The following is a 15,750-nucleotide window of genomic DNA, read 5'->3' on the forward strand; positions in this document are numbered from 1 at the left end:
TTTCTATCTTTTCAAAAATATCTTCTTATCTTACCTTTTTCAAAAATTTGATTTCAAAATATCTTTTCTAACTTCCTAACTTCTTATCTTTTCAAAATTGATTTTCAAATTTGTTTCAACTAACTAACTAACTTTTTGTTTGTTTCCTACCTTTTTCAAAACTACCTAACTAACTATCTCTCTCTAATTTTCGAAAATATCTCCCTCTTTTTCAAAAATTCTTTTTAATTAATCAATTATTTTAATTTTTGATTTTAATTTTCGAAAATTACTAACTTTTTTTCAAAAAATTATTTTCGAAAATTCCCCTTCTCTCTCATCTCCCTCTATTTATTTATTCATCTACTAATACTTCATCTCACCCAAATTCGAACCCCCTCTTCCATCTGTGTTCGAATTTCTTCTTCTTCTTTTCTTCTAACTCACACTGGGACCTCTATACTGTGGTAAAAAGGACCCCTATTATTATTATTTTTCTGTTCTCCCTTTTTCATATGAGCAGGAGCAAGGACAAGAACATTCTTGTTGAAGCAGATCCAGAACTTGAAAGGACTCTGAAGAGGAAATTAAGAGAAGCTAAATTACAACAATCCAGAGAGAACCTTTCAGAAATTTTCGAACAGGAAGAGGAGATGGCAGCCGAAAATAATAATAATGCAAGGAGAATGCTTGGTGACTTTACTGCACCTAATTCCAACTTACATGGAAGAAGCATCTCCATTCCTGCCATTGGAGCAAACAACTTTGAGCTGAAACCTCAGCTAGTTTCTCTGATGCAGCAGAACTGCAAGTTTCATGGACTTCCATCTGAAGATCCTTTTCAGTTCTTAACTGAATTCTTACAGATCTGTGATACTGTTAAGACTAATGGAGTAGATCCTGAAGTCTACAGGCTCATGCTTTTCTCATTTGCTGTAAGAGACAGAGCTAGAATCTGGTTGGACTCTCAACCCAGAGACAGCCTAAACTCTTGGGATAAGCTGGTCACGGCTTTCTTAGCTAAGTTCTTTCCTCCTCAAAAGCTGAGCAAGCTTAGAGTGGATGTTCAGACCTTCAGACAGAAAGAAGGTGAATCCCTCTATGAAGCTTGGGAAAGATACAAACAGTTGACCAAAAAGTGTCCTTCTGACATGCTTTCAGAATGGACCATCCTGGATATATTCTATGATGGTCTGTCTGAGTTATCAAAGATGTCATTGGATACTTCTACAGGTGGATCCATTCACCTAAAGAAAATGCCTGCAGAAGCTCAAGAACTCATTGACATGGTTGCAAATAACCAGTTCATGTACACTTCCGAAAGGAATCCTGTGAATAATGGGACGCCTATGAAGAAGGGAGTTCTTGAAGTTGATACTCTGAATGCCATATTGGCTCATAACAAAATATTGACTCAGTAAGTCAATATGATTTCTCAGAGTCTGAATGGAATACAAGCTGCATCCAACAGTACTCAAGAGGCTTCTCCTGAAGAAGAAGCTTATGATCCTGAGAACCCTGCAATAGCAGAGGTAAATTACATGGGTGAACCTTATGGAAACACCTATAACCCATCATGGAGAAATCATCCAAATTTCTCATGGAAGGATCAAAAGCCTCAACAAGGCTTTAATAATGGTGGAAGAAACAGGTTTAGCAATAGCAAGCCTTTTCCATCATCCACTCAATAACAGACAGAGAATTCTGAGCAGAACCCATCTAGCTTAGCAAACTTAGTCTCTGATCTATCTAAGGCCACTGTGAGTTTCATGAATGAAACAAGGTCTTCCATTAGAAATTTGGAAGCACAAGTGGGCCAGCTGAGTAAAAGGATCACTGAAATCCCTCCTAGCACTCTCCCAAGCAATACAGAAGAAAATCCAAAAGGAGAGTGCAAGGCCATTGACATAACCAGAATGGCCGAACCCAATGAGGGAGAGGAGGACGTGAATCCCAAGGAGGAAGACCTCCTGGGACGTCCAGTGATCAATAAGGAGCTTCCATCTGAGGAACCAAAGGAATCTGAGACTCATCTAGAGACCATAGAGATTCCATTGAACCTCCTTATGCCATTCATGAGCTTTGATGAGTACTCCTCTTCTGAAGAGAATGAGGATGTTACTGAAGAGCAAACCGCCAAGTTTTTTGGTGCAATCAAGAAGCTGAATGCCAAATTATTTGGTATTGAGATTTGGGAAGATGAACCTCCCTTGTTCACCAATGAACTAAGTGATCTGGATCAACTGACATTGCCTCAGAAGAGACAGGATCCTGGAAAGTTCATAATACCTTGTACCATAGGCACCATGATCTTTAAGGCTCTGTGTGACCTTGGTTCAGGGATAAACCTCATGCCCCTCTCTGTAATAGAGAAACTGGGAATCTATGGGGTGCAAGCTGCTAAAATCTCATTAGATATGGCAGACAATTCAAGAAAACAGGCTTATGGACAAGTAGAGGATGTGTTAGTAAAGGTTGAAGGCCTTTACATCCCTGCTGATTTCATAGTCCTGGACACTGGAAAGGAAGAGAATGAATCCATCATCCTAGGAAGACCTTTCCTAGCCACAGCAAGATCTGTGATTGATGTGGACAGAGGAGAATTGATCCTTCAATTAAATAAGGACAACCTTGTGTTTACAACTCAAGGATCTCTCTCTGCATCCATGGAGAGGAAGCAGAAGAAGCTTCCCTCAAAGCAGAGTCAAACAAAGCCCCCACAGTCAAACTCTAAGTTTAGTGTTGGGAGGCCACAACCAAACTCTAAGTTTGGTGTTGAACTCCCATATCCAAACTCTAAGTTTGGTGTTGGGGAGTTTCAACAATGCTCTGAACATCTGTGAGGCTCCATGAGAGCCCACTGTCAAGCTATTGACATTAAAGAAGCGCTTGTTGGGAGGCAACCCAATTTTTATTTATCTAACTATATTTTTCTTAGTTATATGTCTTTATAGGTTCATGATCATGTGGAGTCACAAAATAAACAAAAAAATCAAAAACGGAATCAAAAACAACAGAAGAAAAATCACACCCTGGAGGAGCATCTGTCTGGCGTTCAACGCCAGAACAGAGCATGGTTCTGGCGCTGAACGCCCAAAATGGGTAGCATCTGGGCGCTGGACGCCAGAAATGGCCAATAAATGGGTGTTGAACGCCCAAAATGGGCACCAACCTGGCGCTGAACGCCCAGAGTTGTGTGCAAGGGCATTTTACATGCCTTATTTGGTGCAAGGTTGTAAATCTTTGAACACCTCAGGATCTGTGGACCCCACAGGATCATCTCAGGATCTGTGAACCCCACAGGATCACCTCGGGATCTGTGGACCCCACAGGATCCCCACCTACCTCCACTCACTTCTTCTCACCCTTCTTTCACACAATCCCATAAACACTCTTCCCCAAAACCCTTCACCAATCACCTCAATCTCTCTTCCCCATCACCTCTTCACCACTCACATCCATCCACTCTTCCCTATAAACCTACCTCATAAACTCCACCTACCCTCAAAATTCAAAACCAATTTCCCACCCAAACCCACCCATATGGCCGAAACCTTCCCCCCTCCCTTCCCTATATAAAGCCCTCTATTCTTCTTCAAATTCACACAACACAACCCTCTCTTCTCTTCTTGGCCGAAACACAACCCCTTCTCCCTCTCTTCCATTTCTTCTTCTTCTTCATCTATTCTCTTTTTTATTGCTCGAGGGCAAGCAATATTCTAAGTTTGGTGTGGTAAAAGCATAAGCTTTTTGTTTTTCCATTACCATTGATGGCACCTAAGACCGGAGAATCCTCTAGAAAAGGAAAAGGGAAGACAAAAGCTTCCACCTCCAAGTCATGGGAGATGGAAAGGTTCATCTCCAAAGCCCATCAAGACCACTTCTATGATGTTGTGGCCAAGAAGAAGGTGATCCCTGAGGTCCCTTTCAAACTTAAAAGAAATGAGTATCCAGAGATCCGACATGAAATTCAAAGAAGAGGTTGGGAATTTCTAACAAATCCCATCCAACAAGTCGGCATCCTAATGGTTCAAGAGTTCTATGCTAATGCATGGATCACTAAGAACCATGATCAAAGTAAGAACCCAGATCCAAAGAACTATGTTACAATGGTTCGGGGGAAATACTTAGATTTTAGTCCAGAAAATGTGAGGTTGGCGTTCAACTTGCCAAACATGGAAGAGAACGCACGCCCCTACACAAGGAGAGTCAACTTTGATCAAAGGTTGGACCAAGTCCTTATGGACATATGTGTAGAAGGAGCTCAATGGAAGATTGACTCAAAAGACAAACCGGTTCAACTAAGAAGACTGGACCTTAAGCCCATAGCTAGAGGATGGTTGGAGTTCATTCAATGCTCAATCATTCCCACTAGCAACCGGTCTGAAGTTACTATAGACCGGGCCATTATGATCCATAGCATCATGATTGGAGAAGAGGTGGAAGTTCATGAGATTATACCTCAAGAACTCTACAAGGTGGCTGACAAGTCCTCCACTATGGCAAGGTTAGCCTTTCCTCACCTCATTTGCCACCTATGCAATTCGGCTGGGATTGACATAGAGGGAGATATCCTCATTAAAGAGGACAAGCCCATCACTAAGAAAAAGATGGAGCAAGCAAGAGAGCCCATTCATGGAGCTCAAGAGGCGTATGAAGCTCATCACCATGAGATCCCGGAGATGCCTCAAATGCATTTTCCTCCACAAAACTATTGGGAGCAAATCAACGCCTCCCTAGGAGAATTGAGTTCCAATATGGGACAACTAAGGGTGGAACATCAAGAGCACTCCATCATCCTTCATGAAATTAGAGAAGATCAAAAAGCAATAAGGGAGGAGCAACAAAGACAAGGAAGAGACATAGAAGAACTCAAGGACATCATTGGTTCCTCAAGAAGGAAACGCCACCATCACTAAGGTGGATTCATTCCTTGTTCTTATTTCTTCTGTTTTTCGTTTTCTATGTTATGTGCTTATCTATGTGTGTGTCTTCATTACATGATCATTAGTAGTTAGTAACTTTGTCTTAAAGTTATGAATGTCCTGTGAATCCATCACCTCTCTTAAATAAAAAATGTTTTAATTCAAAAGAACAAGAAGTACATGAGTTTCGAATTTATCCTTGAACTTAGCTTAATTATATTGATGTGGTGACAATGCTTCTTGTTTTCTGAATGTATGCTTGAACAGTGCATATGTCTTTTGAAGTTGTTGTTTAAGAATGTTAAATATGTTGGCTCTTGAAAGAATGATGACTAGGAGACATGTTATTTGATAATCTGAAAAATCATAAAAATGATTCTTGAAGCAAGAAAAAGCAGCAAAGAACAAAGCTTGCAGAAAAAAATTGGCGAAAAAAAAATATAGAAAGAAAAAGAAAAAGCAAGCAGAAAAAGCCAAAAGCTCTTAAAACCAAGAGGAAAGAGCAAAAAGCCAATAGCCCTTAAAACCAAAAGGCAAGGGTAATAAAAAGGATCCCAAGGCTTTGAGCATCAGTGGATAGGAGGGCCTAAAGGAATAAAATCCTGGCCTAAGCGGCTAAACCAAGCTGTCCCTAACCATGTGCTTGTGGCGTGAAGGTGTCAAGTGAAAACTTGAGACTGAGCGGTTAAAGTCAAGGTCCAAAGCAAAAAAAAGAGTGTGCTTAAGAACCCTGGACACCTCTAATTGGGGACTTTAGCAAAGCTGAGTCACAATCTGAAAAGGTTTACCCAATTATGTGTCTGTGGCATTTATGTATCCGGTGGTAATACTGGAAAACAAAGTGCTTAGGGCCACGGCCAAGACTCATAAAATAGCTGTGTTCAAGAATCATCATACTGAACTAGGAGAATCAATAACACTATCTGAACTCTTAGTTCCTATAGATGCCAATCATTCTAAACTTCAATGGATAAAGTGAGATGCCAAAACTATTCAAGAGGCAAAAAGCTATAAGTCCCGCTCATATGATTGAAGCTCTGTTTCATTGATAGTTTGGAATTTATAGTATATTCTCTTCTTTTTATCCTATTTGATTTTCAGTTGCTTGGGGACAAGCAACAATTTAAGTTTGGTGTTGTGATGAGCGGATAATTTATACGCTTTTTGACATTGTTTTTAGTATGTTTTTAGTAGGATCTAGTTACTTTTAGGGATGTTTTCATTAGTTTTCATGTTAAATTCACATTTCTGGACTTTACTATGATTTTGTGTGTTTTTCTGTGATTTCAGGTATTTTCTGGCTGAAATTGAGGGACTTGAGCAAAAATCAGATTCAGAGGTTGAAGAAGGACTGCTGATGTTGTTGGATTCTGACCTCCCTGCACTCAAAGTGGATTTTCTGAAGCTACAGAACTCGAAATGGTGCGCTTCTAATTGCGTTAGAAAGTAGACATCCAGGGCTTTCCATCAATGTATAATAGTCCATACTTTGCCCAAGTTTAGACGACGCAAACTGGCGTTCAACGCCAGCTCTTTGCCCAATTCTGGCGTCCAGCGCCAGAAACAAGTTGCAAAGTGGAGTTCAACGCCCAAACTGGCACAAAAACTGGCGTTCAACTCCAAGAATGACCTCTCCACGTGTAGACTTCATGCTCAGCCCAAGCACACACCAAGTGGGCCCCGGAAGTGGATTTATGCATCAATTACTTACTTCTGTAAACCCTAGTGACTAGTTTATTATAAATAGAACTTTTTTTCATTGTATTCATAGTCTTGGTCACTCCGGTTCCCCCCTGGGGCCGAGACCAATGAACTCCATTATCACTTATGTATTTTCAATGGTAGAGTTTCTGCACTCCATAGATTAAGGTGTGGAACTCTGCTGTTCCTCAAAGATTAATGCAAAGTACTACTGTTTTCTATTCAATTCATCTTATTTCGCTTCCAAGATATTCATTCGCACTTCAACCTGAATGTGATGAACGTGACAATCATCATCATTCTCTATGAACGCGTTCCTGACAACCACTTCCGTTCTACATTAGATTGAATGAGTATCTCTTAGATCTCTTAATCGGAATCTTCGTGGTGTAAGCTAGAATGATGGTGGCATTCAAGAGAATCCGAAAAGTCTAAACCTTGTCTGTGGTATTCCGAGTAGGATTCAATGATTGAATGACTGTGACAAGCTTCAAACTCGCGATTGCTGGGCGTAGTGACAGACGCAAAAGGATAGTAAATTCTATTCCAGCATGATCGAGAACCGACAAATGAATAGCCGTACCATGACAGGGTGCGTTGACCATTTTCACTGAGAGGATAGGATGTAACCATTGACAAGGGTGATGCCTCCAGACGATTAGTCGTGCCGTGACAGGGCATTTGGATCATTTTCCCGAGAGAAGACCGAAAGTAGCCATTGACAATGGTGATGCATCACATAAAGCCAGCCATGGAAAGGAGTAAGACTGATTGGATGAAGATAGCAGGAAAGTAGAGGTTCAGAGGAACGAAAGCATCTCTATTCGCTTATCTGAAATTCCCACCAATGATTTACATAAGTATTTCTATCCCTATTTTATTAAAAACTATTTTCGAAAACCCCATTACTATTTTATATCCGCCTGACTGAGATTTACAAGGTGACCATAGCTTGCTTCATACCAACAATCTCCGTGGGATTCGACCCTTACTCACGTAAGGTATTACTTGGACGACCCAGTGCACTTGCTGGTTAGTTGTGCAAAGTTGTGAACCATGGTATTGGCATCATGTTTTTGGCGCCATTGCCAGGGAAAGAAAGAGCAATGAATTTTACATAATCAAAGTGTAATCACAATTTCTGCGCACCAACAACTAACCAGCAAGTGCACTGGGTCGTCTAAGTAATAAACCTTACGTGAGTAAGGGTCGATCCCACGGAGGCTGTCGGCTTGAAGCAAGCTATGGTCATCTTGTAAATCTCAGTCAGGTGGATTCAAATGGTTATGGAGAATTGATAATTAAAATATGAATAAAACATAAAATAAAGATAGAGATACTTATGTAATTCATTGGTAGGAATTTCAGATAAGCGTATGGAGATGCTTTGTTCCTCCTAAACTTCTGCTTTCCTATCGCCTTCTTCCAATCATTCATACTCCTTTCCATGGCAAGCTTTATGTTGGGCATCACCGTTGTCAATGGCTACTTCCCATCCTCTCAGTGAAAATGTTCCAAATGCGCTGTCACCACACGGCTAATCAGCTGTTGGTTCTCGATCATGTTGGAATAGGATCCATTGATCCTTTTGAATCTGTCACACGCCCAACACTCGCGAGTTTGAAGCTCGTCACAGTCATTGATAAACCCATATTTCATGAGTTATTTTGTGCTTGATTTGAGTGATTTATTCAATCCTTCACCCACTTATTCATATTAATTGCATGGTTTTACTTTCCTTCCCTTATTATGTGATGTATATGAAAAACATGTTTCCTATGCTTTAATATTAATCATTTTAATTACCTTTATTTTCATTCGATGCTGTGATTAGTGTGTTGAATAGTTTCAGAATTTTTAAGGCAGAATGACTTAAAGGATGAAAAAGAAACATACAAAAATGGAAGGAAAGCACAGAACGGTGTTTTGAAGAAACTGGTGTTCACGCGATCGCATGGACGCCACGATCGTGTGCCAGAAGCGAAGAAACAGCGACATGGCCGCATGACCGATGCGACCGCGCGCCTTAAGTAGAACGCATACGACGCGGACGCGTGACTGACGTGACCGCGTGGCAAGGAAAAGCTCCGGATGACGTGACCGTGTGAATCACGCAGACGCGTGACAGAGGCCACGCACCAGAAATTACAGAACACGCCCCCAGCGAATTCTGAAGCCCTTTTTGGCCCAAATCCAAGTCCAGAAGGCATAGACCAGAGGTTATAAAGTGTGGGAATGCATCCATTCAGAGGGAGCTTGCATATTTTATTTTTCAATGATTTAGATTTAGTTTTGAGAGAGGTTCTCTCCTCTCTCTCTCTTAGGATTTAGGACTTCTTATTTTTAAGAGTGACTCTCAATCCAGGTTTTATGTTTCTTTGTTTTAAGCTTCCCTTTCACTTTATTTATTTATTTCAGCACTTGAGTTGATTATTTACTTTTATAATTGAATCTATGAAATCTTCCATGTTACAGATTGTTATTTGAATTAATAATATTTGAGGTATTTTCAGTTTATGATTGTTCTATTTGATTTAAGTTATCATTGTTTCCGAATTGAAGATATTTTATTCCAGCAATTTACTTTTTCCCTTTTTTTGGTCCTGGTTAAGAAATCAGTAACCCGACAGTTATCAAACTCAACATAATTGATAATCGTTATCTTGCTAATTGAACCGAACTTCAGTAATCCCCACCTTTTCTTAGGAAATAAATAGGAGTCAAAGGTCAAATTAATTAGTCCCTTGACTTTCCTTTGCTCTAGCAAAGGTTGACCAAGTGGAATTTAGATTCAACTTTCATTATTGTTGAGAGAGATAACAAAGTGGACTTCTAATTTCTCTTATCTTGCCAAAAGTTGCTTTACAGTAATTATTTATTTTAATTGCCATTTACTTTACTTGTCATTTAAATCACTTGCTTCTCACCTCCTAAACCCCGATTACAACCTTTATAGCCAATAATAAGAACATACCTCCTTGCAGTTCCTTGAGAAGACGACCCGAGGTTTAAATACTCAGTTATCAATTTAAAAGGGGTTTGTTACTTGTGACAACCAAAACGTTTGTACGAAGGGATTTCTGTCGGTTTAGAGACTATATCTACAACGCGACTGTTTTTATGAACTTCTTTACTGGCAAAAATCCCAACGTCAGTCATCCCTTCCCAGATCCTACTCGGAATACCATAAACAAGGTTTAGACTTTCCAGATCTCAGGAATGGCCGCCAATAATTCTAGCCTATACCACGAAGGTTCTAGTCTTAGATTAGAAACCCAAGAGATACACATTCAAGCTTGATTGCATGTAGAACGGAAGTGGTTGTCAGGCACGCGTTCATATGTGAGAATGGTGATGAGTGTCACGGATTATCACATTCATCATGTTGAAGAACGAATGGATATCTTAGAGAAGAAGTAGGCGTGAATTGAATAGAAAAATAGTAGTACTTTGCATTAATTCATGAAGAACAGCAGAGCTCCACACCTTAATGTATGATGTGTAGAAACTCCACTATTGAAAATACATAAGTGAAAATAGTCTAAGCATGGCCGAATGGCCAGCCTCAAAGGTCTAAGGACTAAACATCCAAAAATCAAAAGTCTACCAATACAATAGCAAAAGGTCCTATTTATAGAGAACTAGTAATCTAGGGTTTACAGAAATGAGTAAATGATGCAGAATCTTCTTCCGGGCCCACTTGGTGTGTGCTTGGGCTGAGCATTGAAGTTTTCACGTGTAGAGACTTTTCTTGGAGTTAAACGCCAGCTTTTGTGACAGTTTGGGCGTTTAACTCCAGCTTTTATGCCAGTTCTGGCGTTTTGACGCCAGAATTTCTATGCGGACTTTGAACGCTGATTTGGGCCATCAAATCTTGGGCAAAGTATAAACTATTATATATTGCTGGAAAGCCCAGGATGTCTACTTTCCAACGCAATTAAGAGCGCGCCAATTGGGTCTCTGTAGCTCCAGAAAATCTACTTTGAGTGCAGGGAGGTCAGAATCCAACAGCATCTGCAGTCCTTTTTCAGCCTCTGAATCAGATTTTTGCTCAGGTCCCTCAATTTCAGTCAGAAAATACCTGAAATCACGGAAAAACACACAAACTCATAGTAAAGTCCAGAAATGTGATTTTTATTTAAAAACTAATAAAAATATAATAAAAACTAATTAAAATATACTAAAAACATACTAAAAACAATGCCAAAAAGTGTATAAATTATCCGCTCATTACAACAGCAAACTTAAATTGTTGCTTGTCCCCAAGCAACCAAAAATCAAATAGGATAAAAAGAGTAGAATATACAATGAATTCTAAAAATATCTATGAAGATCAGTCTTAATTAGATGAGCGGGGCTTTTAGCTTTTTGCTTCTGAATAGTTTTGGCATCTCACTTTATCCTTTTGAAGTTCAGAATGATTGGCATCTATAGGAACTCAAAATTCAGATAGTGTTATTGATTCTCCTAGTTCAGTATGTTGATTCTCGAACACAGCTACTTTATGAGTCTTGGCCATGACCCTAAACATTTTGTTTTTCAGTATTACCACTGGATACATAAATGCCACAGACACATAACTGGGTGAACCTTTTCAGATTGTGATTTAGCTTTTCTAGAGTCACCAATTAGAGGTGTCCAGAGCTCTTAAGCACACTCTTTTTGCTTTGGACCACGACTTTAACCGCTCAGTCTCAAGTTTTCACTTGACACCTTCACGCCACAAGCACATGGTTAGGGACAGCTTGGTTTAGCCACTTAGGCCAGGATTTTATTCCTGTGGGCCCTCCTATCCACTGATGCTCAAAGCCTTGGATCCTTTCTATTTTACCCTTGCCTTTTGGTTTAAAGGGCTATTGGCTTTTTCTACTTGCTCTTTCTTTTTCTTTCTTTTTTCTTTTTTTTTTTCTCTTTTTTTTTTTCTTTTTTCGCAAGCTTTTCATTGCTTTTTCTTGCTTCAAGAGCCAACAATTTTAACATTCATAAACAACAATATCAAAAATATGCACTGTTCAAGCATTCATTCAGAAGAACAAAAAGTATTGCCACCACATCAAAATAATTAATCTATTTTAAAATTCAAAATTCATGTACTTCTTTTTCTTTTTCAATTAAAAACATTTTGCATTTAAGAAAGGTGATGGATTCATTTTCATAGCTTTAAGGCATAGACACTTAGACACTAGTGATCATGTAATAAAGACACAAACATAAATAAAATTCAAAAAATAGAAAATAAAGAACAAGGAAATTAAAGAACGGGTCCACCTTAGTGATCGCGGCTTGTTCTTCCTCTTGAAGATCTTATGGAGTGCTTGAGCTCCTCAATGTCTCTTCCTTGCCTTTGTTGCTCTTCTCTCATGACTCTTTGATCTTCTCTAATTTCATGGAGGATGATGGAATGCTCTTGGTGCTCCACCCTTAGTTGTCCCATATTGGAACTTAATTCTCCTAGGGAGGTGTTGATTTGCTCCCAATAGTTTTGTGGAGGAAAACGGATCTCTTGAGGTATCTCAGGAATTTCATGATGAGGAATTTCCTCATGCTCTTGTCCATGAGTGGGATCTCTTGTTTGCCCCATCCTTTTCTTAGTGATGGGCTTGTCCTCATTAATGAGGATGTCTTCCTCTATGTCAATTCCAGCTGAATTGTAAAGGTGACAAATAAGATGAGGAAAGGCTAACCTTGACAAAGTAGAGGACTTGTCCGCCACCTTGTAGAGTTCTAGAGATATAACCTCATGAACTTCTACTTCCTCTCCAATCATGATGCTATGGATCATGATAGCCCGGTCTATAGTAACTTCACACCGGTTGCTAGTGGGAATGATTGAGCGTTGGATGAACTCTAACCATCCCCTAGCCACGGGCTTGAGGTCATGCCTTCTTAGTTGAACCGGCTTTCCTCTTGAATCTCTCTTCCATTGAGCACCCTCTTCACAAATGTCCATGAGGACTTGGTCCAACCTTTGATCAAAGTTGACCCTTCTAGTGTAGGGGTGTGCATCTCATTGCATCATTGGCAAGTTGAATGCCAACCTTACATTTTCCGGACTAAAATCTAAGTATTTCCCCCGAACCATTGTAAGCCAATTCTTTGGATCCGGGTTCACACTTTAATCATGGTTCTTGGTGATCCATGCATTGATATAGAACTCTTGAACTATTAAGATTCCGACTTGTTGAATGGGGTTGGTGAGAACTTCCCAACCTCTTTTTCAAATCTCAAGTCGGATCTCCAGATATTCACCCTTTTTGAGCTTGAAAGGGACCTCGGAGATCACTTTCTTCTTAGCCACAACTTCATAGAAGTGGTCTTGATGCACCTTTGAGATGAATCTCTCCATCTCCCATGACTCGGAGGCGGAAGCTTTTGCCTTCCCTTTCCTCTTTCTAGCGGTTTCTCCGGCCTTAGGTGCCATAAATGGTTATGTGATGAGTATTTTGGTGAAAAATAAATTTCTCCCAAAACACACAAATCTAACCGGCAAGTGTACCGGGTCGTATCAAGTAATAAAAACTCACGGGAGTGAGGTCGATCCCACAAGGATTGAAGGATTGAGCAATTTTAGCTTAGTGGTTAATTTAGTCAAGCGAATCAAGATTTGGTTGAGTGTTTTGTACTTTGCAGAAATTAAATTGCATGGAAGTAAAGAGAACAGGGAATTTAAGTGCTGAATCTTAAAGAACAAGAAATTAAATAGCAGAAACTTAGAATGCAAGAAATGTAAATTGCGGAATCTTAAGGTGCAAGAAATGTAAACGGATGGAATTGTAAAGGGAATTGGGGATTGGATTTGCAGAATTTAAACAAGGAAAAGTAAATTGCATCAAGCAGAGAAGTAGAAGAGGGTTTGGGTTGAATCGGATATTGAAGCAGTAAAGTAAATGAACATGAAAAGCAAGAAACAAAATGTAAATTAGGAATTCAGATCTCAGGGCCCAGAGACTAGAAAACTAAGTCTAGATCTCAATGCCTTCCTAGATCCAACAAGAAATTGTAATTGAAATTCAAAGAAAGTGGATGAAGGGCAATTAACAGAAATTGAAATTCAATCAAGCAGTAAATAAAGCAGTGAGATCCAAGGTTGAGATTGAAACAGAATTTCTTCAATTCTCCAACCCAAAATCCAAGACAATTGTAATAGAAATTGAAAGCAATAAAACTGAGAGGAAGAGAAGTGAATTCTCCTTCCCCAAGACAAAGAAATTAAAGATCACTCAATATCAAAAAGCTCTCCGAAAACTATTATGAAAACTCCAAAAGAAAGCTCTCCGAAGAACTTGAATTCTATCCTATTTATACACTTTCTTCAAATGATCTTCAAGCCTTGAGTTGGGCCTTTGCTCTTGGTGGAATTGGGTTGAAAGAGGCCTTAGTTGATTGCTCTTGAAGTTTGGAGAAGAACCAAAGTGAACCAATTGAACCGGGTTGGAGTTTTGCAAAAGTTGGACCAAAAGTTTGAGCAAAAGTTAGGGGGCTAACTTTTGCCCAAACTTTTCATATCAGCAACTATATCCATCTGATACCAACGTTGGTGCCAAAGTTAGGGGTCTAAGTTTGGCCCTAACGTTGGCCTTACCTTGTGCACTTGTGGCGCCAACGTTAGCCACCAAGTTAGGGGGCTAACGTTGGCGCAAACTTTTGGTGCCCAGGGAGGTTTTCTTCATGCCAACGTTAGCCTCAAAGTTAGGGGGCTAACGTTGGCGCAAACTTTTGGTGCCCAGGGGTGATTTTCATGTGCCAACGTTAGCCACCAAGTTAGGGGGCTAACGTTGGCGCAAACTTTTGGTACCCAGGGAGTGATTTTCATCATGCCAACGTTAGCCTCCAAGTTAGGGGCTAACGTTGGGGCTAACTTTTCACCCAAAAGTTTGTGCAAAAGTTTGAGGCTAACTTTAGGTCCAGCTTTTTGCTTCCTGGTTCAATTTCACTTATTCCATTGTCTTCTCTTTACTCCTAGCTATTCCTTCTTGCTTCAACCTTTCTCCAAGCTTTCTTCACCTATCATTAATCAACCAAACACATCAAAGCTATGCTTAAAATCATGAGATATTCATTCTTTCATAATATGTGACAATTATAGTATAAAACCTTATGAAATAGCATGAATTCATACATGGTTGATTAAATCAAAGGAAACATGAAAATCTACCTAATTGGCTTGCTTGTAGCTCAAGAAAGTGCATAATTCTAATGAAAACAAAAGAAAAAGACTAGTTAAAATAGGCTAAGATGACTTGTCATCACAACACCAAACTTAAAGCTTGCTTGTCCCCAAGCAAGAAAAGATTTATTGAGAAGAAAGAATGAAATGGAAGAGGATATTCATGCTAGCAGAGTATTATTGATAGTTCATGGGGTTTTGTGTGGATATGTAAATACTCACTTCTTACTGGCTCCTAGGCCTAGAAAGTCTCCTTCGAGCTTCAAGTAACATACTGCTATGACCTCTCATTATTCCTTTGTCCTTGGCTATTACTTTGTTTATAAGCTTTATTTGAGTGTCATGTGTAGCAAGTTCATTTTCTTTTCTTTATACTTGACACATTATTCACCATAGACACTTGGCTCACATTCCTTCTTAAAACATTGATGCCCAGCACCTCTTTGGGTTACTAAATGCCTTGTAGTTAGGTTGCTCTTGATAGTGGACTTTCAGCTGATGATCCCGGATTAGTTAACCCAGGTCACCGAGTGTTGATGCACTCCTAAGAGCTTACTAATCCAAGCAGATCCTAGAACAAAGACATCACAGGCATATATTTTAAAGTTCAAGCTATTGGTGTCCAGCTTTGCTTCTTTTTGTTTCCTTTTGTTCTGCCACTTTTTGGCTATCTCTTTTTTTTCCTTCTTTTTGTTTTTCTTTCTAACCAAGGAATTTTTTTTTATTTAATTGAGATTCATAGACAGTAGGCCACTCTTTACTTAGAAGGAGATATCCTAGCTCTTTATTCACTAAAAGTGAGCTATTATACAACCACACACATACCACCACTTACTTTTATTCTACTTCTATCTAACAGAGATCATCTTGCTTCACATTCAAACTGTTCTTTTATTGAACTTAAAGATGCAGGGGACAACACATGCTTCTTGTCAAGTGAAAGTAAACACACAAGCACACACATAAACTAGCCTACTT

At 39.5% G+C, this 15,750-nt stretch overlaps 1 non-coding gene across 1 annotated transcript; it reads right to left on the reverse strand.

Annotated features, from left to right (window-relative positions):
* Positions 1-1,028: 1,028 nt before the first annotated feature.
* LOC112739313 (small nucleolar RNA R71) lies at positions 1,029-1,136 on the reverse strand. Its single transcript, XR_003170245.1, has one exon. It is a non-coding gene; the product is annotated as a small nucleolar RNA R71 (small nucleolar RNA).
* Between the last annotated feature and the right edge of the window lie 14,614 nt (positions 1,137-15,750).

This window comes from Arachis hypogaea, chromosome 13 (genome assembly GCF_003086295.3).
Source record: "Arachis hypogaea cultivar Tifrunner chromosome 13, arahy.Tifrunner.gnm2.J5K5, whole genome shotgun sequence".
Taxonomy (NCBI): Eukaryota; Viridiplantae; Streptophyta; class Magnoliopsida; order Fabales; family Fabaceae; genus Arachis; species Arachis hypogaea.